The sequence below is a fragment of the Echinops telfairi genome, unplaced genomic scaffold (assembly GCF_000313985.2).
Source record: "Echinops telfairi isolate 266 unplaced genomic scaffold, ASM31398v2 ScPeMD7_7465;HRSCAF=8503, whole genome shotgun sequence".
Taxonomy (NCBI): Eukaryota; Metazoa; Chordata; class Mammalia; order Afrosoricida; family Tenrecidae; genus Echinops; species Echinops telfairi.
In genome coordinates, this window is record NW_022111365.1 from 3,712,561 (window position 1) to 3,726,253 (window position 13,693).

The window sequence follows — 13,693 nt, forward strand, 5'->3', positions numbered from 1 at the left end:
ACCGTACACGGCCGAAAGAGCTGCCTTGGAAGAAGTACAGGCAGAATGGTCCTCAGAAGCGAGGCAGGGGAGACCGTCTCATATACTTTGCGGATGTTATCAGAGGAGACACATCCCCGATAAGGGACGTCCTACTTGATAAAGCACAAATGCAGAGGAAAAGAGGAAGGCCCTTGACCAGGCGGATTCGGACGTCGGCGGAAACAATGGGCTCAAACATAGCAACAGCTGTGCGGATTGAGCAAAGCTGGGCAGTGTTTCCTTCTGTCACGTGTAGCGTCAGTCCCTCTAAGTCAGAACCAACCCAGCAGCCCCGGACGAACAACCGCCCCACACTGACTAAGGACCGTCCCAGGGGCTCTCACACACTTTGGCTCTCCAAAGGAAAGAAGGCAGGGCCAACGAACTTTGCTGTCCAGTTCTTTTTAAGAACCATTTAGGACTCACTTATTCTGTTCCAGGTCTCTACCCGGCACTGGCGCGCAGAAGGTTTAGAACAAACAACCATCCTTCCATCTCCAGGTATCTAGGACTCCACCCACCCAACGGAGGTCAGCCCATCAATGGTGGCAGCATCTGTGTGCTCCACCGGTTAACAGACCTTTTAAGACCATGGAAGAAGCAAGGAGAAAGTAAGTATAAGCAGCTGGAATTGCATCGCATTGCTTGTAACTCTGGCCTGTGAATTGGAGTGACTTTAGGAATAGAGTTTTGCATAAAAATAAATGTGGCAGGTGCTGGCAAAAAAAAAAAATTTCCTGTCTCACTTTTAACAATCACTTTCTCTATGCTAAATGTCTTTTCATAGAAAAATCTCCAGACTTATTAGATGCTACTTATGTATGACAGCTAGTCAGTCCGAAGCCCTCGCACCCATATTTTACATTCTGACTGGTAACCCACCTGCTGCAGCTCTAATGGCAGAAGGTAGTGGTGGCGGCATGACAAAGTCATCCTGGGACACTGAGGGAGGGCTTAGGTGTGATCAATGAGCCTCACCGATGAGGTTTCTCAGAGTGAACCCACAGATCCCTCCGCCGTCTCATCCCTCCGCCGTCTCATCCCTCTGCTCACTTCCCAGTACCCAAGTTCTCAGTGAAATGACAGACCGATATATCTCTAATCACTAAGGGATCACCCTCTAACTCTGAGCTGGTTTTACGAGTTTTGCATGGCGAACCAGATTCACACTTAAGTTCAACAAACAAACAAACAAAAATAAAATAAACCTTCACTGCCATGTACTTCATTCTGACACATAGTGGCCCTGCAGGATCGAGTAAAACTGCCCCGATGGGTTTCTGAGACCGGACATCTTTACGGAAGTAGAAGGCCTCCTTTTTCTCCCTGGCAGTGGCTCGTAATTTTGAATTGCTGCCTTTGTGGCTAGTATCCTCACATCTAACCACTATGCTACCAAACTGCACTTAAGCAGGAGAAGTAAATTCTGCTTTTCTCTGGGTAGGAGCAAGCACTCCCCCATCCCGAGACAACGGCTTCCTTCCCCTTCTCCCGACATCCTCCCAGACACCTGTGGCTACAACACCCCATGGGAGGGCCAGGTTATTTCAGCATCCTTTGATGCCCAAAGCATTCCCCATCCACCAGGGCTGCTCACACAGTGAGGAGGTGATTCTAACCTGTACGCTATCATCCCAGTTAGCAGGTGACAGGCTCCCCTAGCATGGCATCCATATGGCATCACCCCTTCTGTTGAGCACAATTTTAGGGTAAGATTCATACTGCTTCTCTCTGTGCTCAAAATAGATGCCCGAAATTGGGATAGAATTTACATAAGTTGGCTGAAGAAACTGTGTTCAATTAAAAAGCTTTTGTTGCCAAGGAATTTTTTTTAGTTGATACATATGCTCCTTTATTGCTGTCCTATGGGGGAGAGATGTGGGTTTATCTCTCTCTCTCTCTCTCTCTCTCTCTCTCCTCTCCTCCCTTCCTATCCTTCTTTCTCTCTTTAAAAAATAAGGCGGAGGACATCTGCCCTCAGCACAAATGAGCAACAAATGAAGTCACGACTCCTATGGAAATCACAGGTCCCCTGCTCATGAGAATAGCAGCAAGTGGGGCAGGCAGAGCAACACAAAAGGCTCTGCTGTGTGCACTCTGGGCTCTGCCCCCAAGAGAACGGGTTGTCACACACTTTGCAGTCACCATAAATTCAATAGGACATGCTTCCAGTCATACTGACACTGAAGCATGCTTTTATAAATAAGTAAAGCATGGTTGTTGCTGTTGTTTCAATAATGAAATAATACTTGCTCTTAAGGGAAAACCTGAAAAACAGAAAAGTATAAACGAGGGAAACATCCACCTGTAATTCTGCCACTCAGAGATGAGCTCAGTTAACATTTTATTCCATTTCCTTTTAGCTTTTACTGCATGTGTGCATATTTATACCAATTTCGGATCACAACATATCAATACTTTCATATCTTGCCATTTTGGTTTAACAATGTATCATAGTTTCTTGAGCATTTCTCTATATCAAGTGCATTTCACGAGTACATCTTTTAGTGACTCTGCTCTAATATATTGAACCATTTTCTCTCTTTTGAGTATTTATGTTCTTTCCACTGATAATGCTATTGCTATATAAATATTGCCGCAATGAACATCCTCGACTCCTCGGGTGCACCTCTGCTTACTTCCCTCAGTGAACATTTGCTGAGGTGGTGATGTGAGGCGGATATGAGAATATTCAATACCAAAGCCCAATTGTCTTGAGCCTTTCACATACTTCGTGAAAGTTCATTGTATCATTAACGCATATATTTTTAACATTTGTTTAGCAACAGCAATGAAGCCAGTGTTTATGAAAGTATTTTCCCCCAAGTTAAGTAACACCGGATTGGACTCTGTTGCTTTTGTTCACTCAGCACCCATCCCCCAGTCTCCTGTGAACGAAAGGGCAGCTGACTCCATGCTTTTGCTCATGTGGTTCAAGTGGACTTGATGTCTCCTTACCTTGTAATTTAGGAGCAGCCAGTGAGATTCAAGGTGAAGTTCAGGCTTTGGGCTTTTATTAAGATTGTTGAGAAAACGACTCTTTCTGTGGGGCTTGCTGAGTGGAGGGAACATAAACCCAGGGAAGCTTGAAGCCGTCTCTGGCCACTTGTGGGTGAAGAGAAGCAAAGATTCAAGTCAACATGGAAACGCGGAGGTTGGCAGACTCAGGAAGCACCCTGAGAGCCCAATCTGTGTCTGTCAACAGCAGATGTCGTAGTGAGGTGAGCCGCAACCCCCCTGGCTTGTTTAAGATGGTTTGAACCGGGCTTCTGTTAAATGTAACCTAAAACATTCACCTGACAGAAACCCCTTCATGGATCAAACGTGAAGTCTTGAGTTCATCCTACCTACATCCTCTGCAAAGAAGCCCTGATCTGACACATGCTGATGTAGCACCAGCTCTAGGTTGGTGTGTTAGACAGGATTCTCTAGAGAAAACCAGAATGCTAATACTTTGATGCATATCTATACAGATAGATAGATGTATAACATAAGAAATAAACAGTTAATTAAATTATAAAGCAGTACAAATGGCTCAGTGCAACTCACTCCAGTGAGACACTGGTAGTGACACACTGGTAGTCCTTCAAGTCTTGAGGGCTGCTGGGTAGTCCTCTGTAAAGCAATTCAGGCTATCCAGACACAGGCAGCAAACATCAAAGCAAGTCACAAACAGCCAGATGACAGGGTGCGACAGTCCCCAGCTCAAGAGATGTAAATTCCAATGGTGTGGTGAAGCAGGTCTTGAAGGAACCTCAAATTACAGTGACACAATCCACAGGTTAGGTGTCCCACAGGTAGTGTAGCTTACAAATTGAGGCACAGAACAAGCAAGGCAGCCGCACACTGGTCCGAAGATCAAAGAGCAAAAGACAAGAAAGCTGAGGCTCACGGAGCCATTTATCTCTCCGCCCTTCAATTAATCCCACATGTGTTTATCAGCCAAGTTGACGCAATAAACTAACCACCTCCGTTGGATTCTCTGTTAAAATCTGCTGCTGAACACTAGTTAGACCAACTCCAAGCATCTGAACTATTTGAGTGTGGTACTGTGATGTGAAAGAGCCTAGTAAACAAGAGACAGGATATGGGCAGGGCCATGAGCAACAGACCACTAGGGGTGCCAGAAGGTGGACCATGCCTTCCTGAAAGAGATAGAAATAATTGGGCCTGATAAGATCTCATTTGAGTTTTGAAACAAGTTTGTTAGTAGAGAACGGGGTACTTGCATGCCACCTAAAAATAGTATGAGCAAAAGAGCAGATTCAGAAAAGCACTATTGGTTGGTGAATGTGGAGACTTGGCTCACAAGGCTTCCTTTAAGGGTCCAAGCACCACTTCTAAAGAGGGCTCTAAGTGTTACCTATAATGATGAAATGATGATAGGCAGACAGATGGACACAGTTATTCTCAGGTCAACTCTGATTCATGGTGAACTTAGGTTTAAGAGAACACCGTTTGTCCAGTCCTTCACGACTGGCAGTGTATGGTTGTGGTTAATACTGCCAACCCATCTCACTAAGGGTATCCCTTGTTCAGACTTGCTGTGCACTTCATCAGAACTGGTCTCCTCCTCCCCTAGTTAGCCCCTGTCATGCAAAAAGTGAGGAGTGCATCTCATAACCAAGAGGTTGGCGGCCCAAATCAAAATCCCAAAGCCCTAAATATCTTACACAGCATAATTCTATGCTTCATACATGGGATCATTATCAATCTGAATGGACTCAGATGCTCTTGGCTTGTTTTCTGGTGCTTTAACGATGTGTTCAAAGAAAGTGAGTTGAATAAAATTCTGCTTTGATTCACAACGTTTTCACTGGGTAAGTTGTGGAAGTAGATCACTAGACTGTTCTTTCTACTCTCTCTTAGTGCTCCTGCTGATATTTGAAATGCTGGTGGCATCGCTTCAACCATGACAGCAACACACAAGGCACCACAGCGCAACACGCTGACAGGTGATGGTACAGAAGTAGGTTGTTTTGGAGTGGCCAGAGTCAGGTCTGACTCACGGTGACCCAATGTGTGCAGAATAGATTTATTCTGTAGGGTTTTCATGGCTTCAAATGTCCAGCAGATTATCAGGCCTGATTCCTTATGTCACTCAGGGACCTCCAGACATAGAAATACAATGGGCCCGACTTACATCTTGTGATGATACTATCGAACTCTTTTATCACCAACTGAACTGAAAGTCCCTTTATGCAAGGCAGGTCTTTACTCTGAACCCTAAGTTCTTGTCATATTATTCTATAGTCTATGGAGGTTCACAAAATACCTATCAACCAATTAGATGAAGTCAATTCATATGGTCCTTCTTATCATAAATCTGCATGTGATGCATTATAATTCTGGATTATATCTGTGGCTACAATCTCATTCTGAAGGGAGGTCTCTGCTATATTACTAGACAGGATTAAGGTAAGGTTAAGTTCAGTCTCAGAAACTCACAGGGGGTCACTATGAGTCAGCAATAACTCGATGGATGGCAATAAGTCATGATTTTAGCAATGGGGGTGAACCAAGGCATGCCTTTTGTTTCCTTGTGGCATCTTAAAGACAACTTTATTAGAGGCTGTGACTTAAGACATGATTCTTAATTTTCCTTGGGAGTTTAGTTCGCTAAAAGACAAAAGTCACACCTCCAGCAAAGCCAGTCCTCAGTGGGAAATGATGAGCCATCTGGGGCACAGAGAGAAATTCTAGGAGCATCAGAGCAGCATGTCTAATATCTTCCTTCCATGAGCAGATGCACCAGAGACGGTGGCACGGATGCTCAGAGGCACAGAGCTGAGATATGAGGCACCTTCTTCTCATTTGGCCTGGGACCATGGGACGATGAGACGGAGCAACAGGTGGGCTGACTGCTCGGTCCACAGAGGCAAGACCCAAGGGACCATGGGACTGACATGGTGAGGACCAGAGAGAAACCGGTTGCTGGCTGAGGAGAGGTGTTGCTGTGGACCAATGACTATGTCTTTCCTGTTTATTGATCTTGATTTGCAGTAAGCTATTATTTTCCCTAGTAACCCCTTTTTGTGAGTATTGTCTATGAATTCTGTTGGCCATGAATTTACCAAACCCAGCATTGATGTGGAATTGCCTGGGAGGAGTAGATGGTGTCAGAGTAGAGTAAAGATGGGTGGACTGTGGAGGCATGTCTGACCCCTGCCTCATGGGAATAGGGTAGCCAGAGGAGGTCAGGTATGTCCACCCTGTTAACTGCAACCAAAGCTTGACCATAGCAACCAAGGAATAGCTTAAAGCTTGTTGCAATACTTGGCTGACCAGAGATACAACACTGACCTGGTTACTTCCAGTACGTTTCTTTGGCAGAAGATATGGCAAGTGAGCGCATGTGGTGTCTTAGACCACCAAGTGTTCTGTACCTCTGAGAACTGCTTCTCTTTTATTTCCCAACAACACATCCTTGACCCACCGTGCAGAACTTGACCAACATGCCTCACTTGTAAATAAGAACTCAATAGGGATTTGGTGAATTGAATAAATAAGCTATGGACTTGCTTTGTTTGCTCTTTCCGTCAATAGAGCTAGCATATTCCATGGCACACTCCCTCTCAGGGCCTGATCAGATGTTCCCAAGACAACTATTCCAATATTGGATTCGATGATAAGTAGTTTTCTGGGCAGAATTGCTTCTCTTGGGTTTCACCAATTTTCCAGGTCATAGAATCATCTGGGCTACTTGTTAAATGTACAGATTCCTGGATCTCTCCCCTAAAATCTGAGTCAGCAGCTCTGGATTGGGAGCTGGAGGCCAGAATTTAAACAAGCACCTGATGGGATGGTTTACGAATATTTGGGAAAACTTATAAGTCAATAGAGCCAACCTGGCTATGTAACATGTTCCCTACGCTTGATCACAAGCAGTTAGTGCATGTGTAGAAAACAGCCTTGTAGAGTGGGAAGGCCACTGTCAGGGGAATTAGAAATCTTGGACTCAAATCCTAAGTCTAACACTTGCCAGCTGGGTGACTTCGAACAAGTTATGTAACCTCTTCAAACTTGTGCTTTGGCTCTTGCTAGATGTGCATGGCTTCTTTTCCTCCAATGGATTTAATTAAATAATGCATACGAAAGCGTCTCATATTGGGAGGAATTTTCATTTTGCTTCTTGTGGCTGAAAGGAGACATTTGATGGAAGAGGAAAGCCTTACAATAGTCACCAGCCATTTGTAAATAGTAAGCACACAAAGGCACCTTTCACCTGTCCTGTGTGAACACACCACATCTAGAAAGTCATCTCACTAAATACCAACTAACATTTGTTGAGTCTGTACTATATGTCAGCTCAAGTTCTCCATGAGTGACGTAGACTGATCCATGTAACCCTCCAACAGCTCTGTGGAACAGGAATTGCTTTTACTGTGCTTTTACTGTGGTGGGAAAACACGATATAATCACTGTTAATGTGAGTTGACATGTAGTAAGCTCCGACGGAGGGTAACCCTGTGGGCAACCGAGAAATAAAGTGCCATCTTCATGATTGACTGTTGGCATTTCTGAGTCTATTGCAATTGTTACTGTGAGATAGAACTGAGTTAAATAACCCACCACGGTACAACAGGGCGATAGTTAACAATCTAAAAGATTCTATACAGCAGTCCGTGGCAGAGATAGACCTGGAAACCAGATGAACTTCAGAACCCCTAACCTTGATGCACTAACCAGGTGCTATCAAGTCCCTTCCAAGTCATGGAATCCCCATGAGTGTCAGAGTAGAATTGTGTTCCATAGCTTGACCATAGCTTGCAGACATTGTTTCTTAAGGTCCTGGGCACTCCCTATCCAGGGTGTCTGGACATGTTATAAATCTCTCTTAAAAATGGGGAGGGTTGTCATTTTTCCATGGGCAACCAGGTAGAAATCCAGTGGACCCCATAAAGTTCAGGCTTAACCTAAATCAGCAGTTCTCAACCGGTTCACAGGGGTCGCCCAATTCATAACAGTAACAAAATTACAGTTATGAAGTAGCAATGAAAATAATGTCATGGTTGGGGGTCACCACAACATGAGGAACTGTATGAAAGGGTCGCAGCTTTAGGAAGGTTGAGAACCACTGCCCTAAATGCTTCTAAATACTTCCATAGAATATTAGAACTTGGTGGAATATGGACAAACATCTAGTCTGCAACAAATGCTTCCACTAACTTGTTGCCACACTTTGGTTTTGAGAGTGAGAATGCTTTTAGGCATGGTACTGTGGCCATTATTATTGTCGTTTGTTGTTGTTCAGTTGTCAAGTCAGTTGTGACTCATGGCCATCACAGGAGTCCAGAAGAGAACTTCCCCAGGCTTTCAAAGCCTGTGACCTTTGAAAGCAGATTGCTTGGGCTTACTTTCAAGGCTCCTCTTGGTGAGTTAATTAGCAACCTTTGGGTACTAGTGGGATGTTGGACTGTTGGGCCACCAAGAGACCACTGCCGCTTTGTTCACACCTGGCCATCTCACACCTGTATGACCTGCCCAGTTCCTAAAGGGGCTTGAGCGTATGTCTTTAATCCAATCCCACCCAGCTAAGAGGGAACAAAGGTCCAGGCAGATGAAATGGATCGCCCAAATTCAAATAAGACGGAAGGCAGGATCTGGAGTGGATCCCATTTCTCTCACCTCCCAGCTCTCCCAAACCACAATTCACAATGTGGAGGGAACCACAGTGGTCTCCTTGGGGATGTGGGAATAGTTATCGCAGGAAGGTCTTAAAAAGAAAGAAAGAACATATTAGGCATGGGAAGAGGGCAAGTGGCAGGAGCGCTCAGCGGCAGGAGCAGGGAATGCTGAACCGCTCCTTCTGATGGGCTTTGCCTGTTGAGATGGAAGGAGCAGAAGCAGAGAACAGCCACTCGGCTATTGTTGCCCCAAGAGTGGCCATTGTTTACGCTCGGGCCTGGAGCACTAGAGCAATTGGGCAGGGGCCCCACTCACCCAGCAAGGCAGGGGAGGCACGGCTGCCAAGGCGATTGTGGCATTTTAATTGCAGCCAGCCAAGAAGACAGGAGCCTGACTGCTTTCTCTGTGGCCCATGGAAAAAGGCACCGGGGGAGGGGAGCGGCACAAAGCCTCCCGCTCCGCTCCCAGGGCCGCATTCAGGTTGCTGCCTCAGAGCAGCCTGTAGCTCTGGAGAACTTTTAATAGAAATCTTCAGGATGAAATGGGCTACAGCTGTTTGCCTTGATAAATATATTTTATGCTACATGCCTCAGCCACCATCTGTTTGCTGATATGAGCACTTCTTCATGGCAACGAGCAAGAAGTCATCAAAAGAATTGGCAGGAGACGGTTTGGGAGCAGGTAGAGAGAGAGGAGGACAGGGCACAGGGATTGTGTCAGGCCGGAAGAGGGCTGGCCTTGAGAATAAAGCTGCGGAGACCAGTATAGAATCAGGGGTGCCTGGGGGAGTCAGATAACCCACCCACCCGTGCACTCTCCCCACCCTCGCACCCTGTTCTCACTACTTTTCCCAAGACTCAAAGTCTTTCCTCCTTCACCTCCCACCTCTGGCCTCTAGGATGTAACAGGAAACAACAGGGCCTGCTTGTGAACTAGCTCAGGTTGCGGTCTTCCTTAGCCCCTCCCAGCTCCTCTGATCAGGCGTGAGGGCGGCACAGACGTCAGAGCCCCTGCAAGCCATGCCACCTAGTCGTCTCAACCAAATCCGGAACCGTTTCGTACAGATCCCTGTAAAGTCCTTGGGTAGTCCAAGCAGTTTGCACTAATCTACAAAACTAAGGGTTGGCAGTTCAAAACCACCTATCAACAAGACAAGCTGACTGATCTCTTTCCTTGAAGCTTCCAGCCAAGAGAAGCCTCTGGATGACAGTTCTCTCTAGCAAATGAGGTCGCCACGATTCAGAATCAACTCTCCTTGGCAGTCAAAGTCTGTTTGGTTTCCATTACAGAGGCTACTTAGCCCACTCTGTAACATTAGAGAAATGGCCCAGACTTGTGCATGCTTAAAAGGACGAAGAGGGGAAGGAAACATTTAACCCTGCTGGGAATGAGTTTGCTCTGTCTTCAACTGTCAACTGAAGAACCCAGGGGGTATATTTGCCAGAAGCTGGCACCCACAGGAGATGACGAAGAAGCGTGGAAATTTCTGATTGCTGGGTTTTAGAACCTGCAGGACTCTCTTCTTCTACAGGAACAAGTCAGTAGGACTCACTGCGGTCTTGAGTGGCATCTTCTCCTGGGAGAGATGCAGCCTGGTCTGAATACGGGGCAACCATGGGTCAATTCCACAAAGCAGCACATCAGAGGAAAGAGAACCCAATGAGCCCCCTGCTGCCTCTACCCCACCTGAGTCATCGTGTCAGGAGGATAGAGCTCCAGCCAAGCAAAGGGCCTACGTGGCACCAGGAGCTGCAGGTCCATCTCTTTTTGGCTCCACAGGTTTTGATGTTGGGGTACAAAAAAATTACTACTGCTGATGCTTAGGAGCACAGGGAGTGCCCAGAGATGTGCTACAGCTAAAGGCAAGCTGGATCAGAGATAGCAGGGAAGGGGCGCACGCTTTCCGAAGCATATCAGTCAAGAACAAATTGGACTGAGCACCCGCTGCTACATGCCACTTCCTAGAAAGGATGTGGGCAGGGTGACTGCTGGTGACATGCTTTGAGGCTTTCTGACAGAAGGCATTAAATCACTGTGTACTGAGTAGTGTGGTTCCTGATCCAAGAAAGCAAGCACTTTGGATGAGCTACGCCCTGCTGGCTGCTGGGGGCTGCTCGCAGCCCAAGCCAGACTCTGGCTCCACCAGAGCACCAGCACCACTATTAATAAGTGTTTCCATGGCACTGGATATTTTGCAATTATCTTTTCTAACATGCCTGCCTTAGTAGAGAACGCAGGCCAAATGTAAATCCTGTGCCGTCCCTTGTACCTGCCAGCCTGGGAAGAGGCAGTTGAATGGAGATGAGGAAGGAGCTTGCTTTTATTCCCTTCCATTGTCTGCACTCTCAGGGGCCTACTCACATTTTGCACAGTGTCCGGATCCCAGGGCTCAGCTCATCCAATGTCATCCCTCCATTCATCCACGTGAGCACTCATCTAACAAAGAAGCAAAAAATATATAGCTGTGAACAAAAGAGACCCAAAATTAAAAACAAAAAACAAAAAGAAGAAAACCCTGTCCTTACGTAGTTTATATTCAATGAGGAGGTAGAAGGACAATACAGAAGTACATGTTCACGGTTATGAATAAAATTAAGGCTAGAGGACAGAAAAGGAGTGTGTGTGTATGTATTGGTGACACGAAGTTTCTCTTAATGGTGGTGGTATAATTGAAAAGGATGACAGTAATGTCTGCACAATATGATGAACCAACCCTGCTATCAGAAAGAATAGTGCCTGGGGTCTTGAAGACTTGTCTTCAAACAAGCAGCCATCTAAGTGAGGCGTCAACTAAATCCACACAGAAAGAGCACATCAGCCTGTGTGATCCAAACATTGTACATTATATAATCTAAATCTGAAGGAGGGAATAGTATCAGAGCTTAAACTGTGAGCACTTGGTTTGTAGAAAACTATGGATAACAATGGAAGGCCCAAATTCATTTACAGGGTTCACACAGATTAAGCTGCCATTGATTTCTGACGCTAGTGGAGGGATATGAATAGCCTTGCTATGAGGTAGGCAGTATTGTAGAGATGACGGTAGTGGATACATGGTTTGAAACCACCAGGTGCTCTTCAGGAGCAAGACAAGGCTTTCTACTCCCCTGAAGAATTATGGTTTTGAAATCTGGCTAGACCAGAGGTTGTACACTGGTACAGATAGGAACTGTAAACACAGGGAAACCAAGACAGATGATCCCTTCAGGACCAGTGCTGAGAGTGGCGATACTGGGAGGGTGGAGGGAAGGGGCAGAAAGGGGGAACCGATTACAGGGATCTACATACCACCTCCTCTCTGGGGGACAGACAATAGAAAAGTGAGTGAAGAGAGACGTCGGACAGTGTAAGACATGACAAAATGATGATAATATATAAATGATCAAGGATTCATGAGGGAGGGAGGAGTAGGGAGGGAGGGGGGAAAATGAGGCGCTGATGCCAAGGGCTTAAGTGGAGACCAAATGTTTTGAGAATGAGGATGGCAACAAATGTACATATGTGCTTGACACAATGGATGTATGTATGGATTGTGAAAAGAGTTGTATGAGCCCCCAATAAAGTGATTTTTTAAAAAAGAGTTATAGTTTTGGAAGCCCACGGGGCGGTTCTCCCCCGCCCTATAGGGTTGCTATGAGTCAACATTGAATCAATGGCCATGAGAGCCAGGTTAAAATGTAAAATCCGATGTGCACCCCTGTGCTGACACATTTCAAAGTTCTGTCAGTTGAAAGTGAAGGGGAAATACACAGGGCCTAAGCCTCCAATGAATCTCCTCTGAACAGGGACCGGGATGGGAATAGCCGTGATACTGTGCACAGTGCGATGGGGAGAGTGCATTAGGACAGATGGAATTAGGTCAAAATTTGACCGAAACATTTGTTTTAAACACGGAATGCCTCACGAATTTGCATGTCATCTTTGCGCAGGGGCCATGCTAATCTTCTCTGTATCGTTCCAATTTTAGTATATGTGCTGTTGAAGTGAGCACGGATCTAAACATTTTAAATTGTTTCAGTTTTTAATATTTTCTGTTTACATCTCAATTGAGATTTTTCTCTGTTTGATTTTATTATTGTGGTGAGCTTTTATTGAACTCTTTTGTGTTTTTGTTTCTGTATGTTTTTCAGTTGATGAAATCCAGAAGGAAATGAATCTATACAGACAGGATTAATTGTTCCTTGCTAGTCCAGCAGGGAAGGGTGGGGGAAAGGAGGAGCTAATAAGAAGTACAAGGAATAATAAAATGTATTAAAATTGGTTGTGGTAATGACCGTACATTCTTCTTGATATGCTTGAACAATTGAATTATATATTTGGATTATGTCTCAATAAAACTGCTTATAAAAAACATCTGATGAACCTAATTTAGGTCACTGAATTGACAGCAAATATGAGAATAAGTCAGAAAGTATTGCTACAAAAATAAAAGAAATTTCTATTAAACAAAAATATCAAAATATGAAGCTAATAAGATATATACACTTTTGAAGGCAATATTTCTATCTTTCTAACACTTCTCTGAAGATTCTAAACTCTTTGATTGACACCACATCAAAATGGTAGCTCCACATCTTCAAGAGACTCAAATCATGGCTTTTTAAATATATAATCTTTGAATTCTAGGAAGAAAAAGAAGTCAGAAAGGACAAGTTCATTGCTGCAGGGTGAAGTAAGGCTTCCAAGGGGACTCTTACTGCGCAGTCCTTGCTGCTCCCAAGAATAAGCAGGTGCCTCCTTGTGATTGAAAATAATTCCCTGGCACAGCTTTCCTGACCTATTTCTCACCAATGCCGTTTTTTATTTTCTTAGAATTTCTTCATAACAACCCTCTGTGATTATTCGGTGTCCTTTGGGAAAAGCTATCAAGTTTATCTACATGACCTTTTAAGCTGACTTCTCTGCCTTGAATCTAATTGTCCCAAGAGATTCTTCCAAAAGGGTGCTTTTCAAATTATTCTTACGCACCAATGTATCTTTGCAGAGAGCATTTGTTCAGAGAGCTATCAACTTGCAGGAATATAATGGGGATGGAATTGTAGTC

The 13,693-nt window shown here is 44.9% G+C and overlaps 1 non-coding gene across 1 annotated transcript; it reads right to left on the reverse strand.

Moving 5' to 3' along the window:
* Positions 1–12,533: 12,533 nt before the first annotated feature.
* On the reverse strand, positions 12,534–12,640 carry LOC115873145. The gene has a single exon (XR_004048247.1). It is a non-coding gene; the product is annotated as a U6 spliceosomal RNA (small nuclear RNA).
* Positions 12,641–13,693: the final 1,053 nt, after the last annotated feature.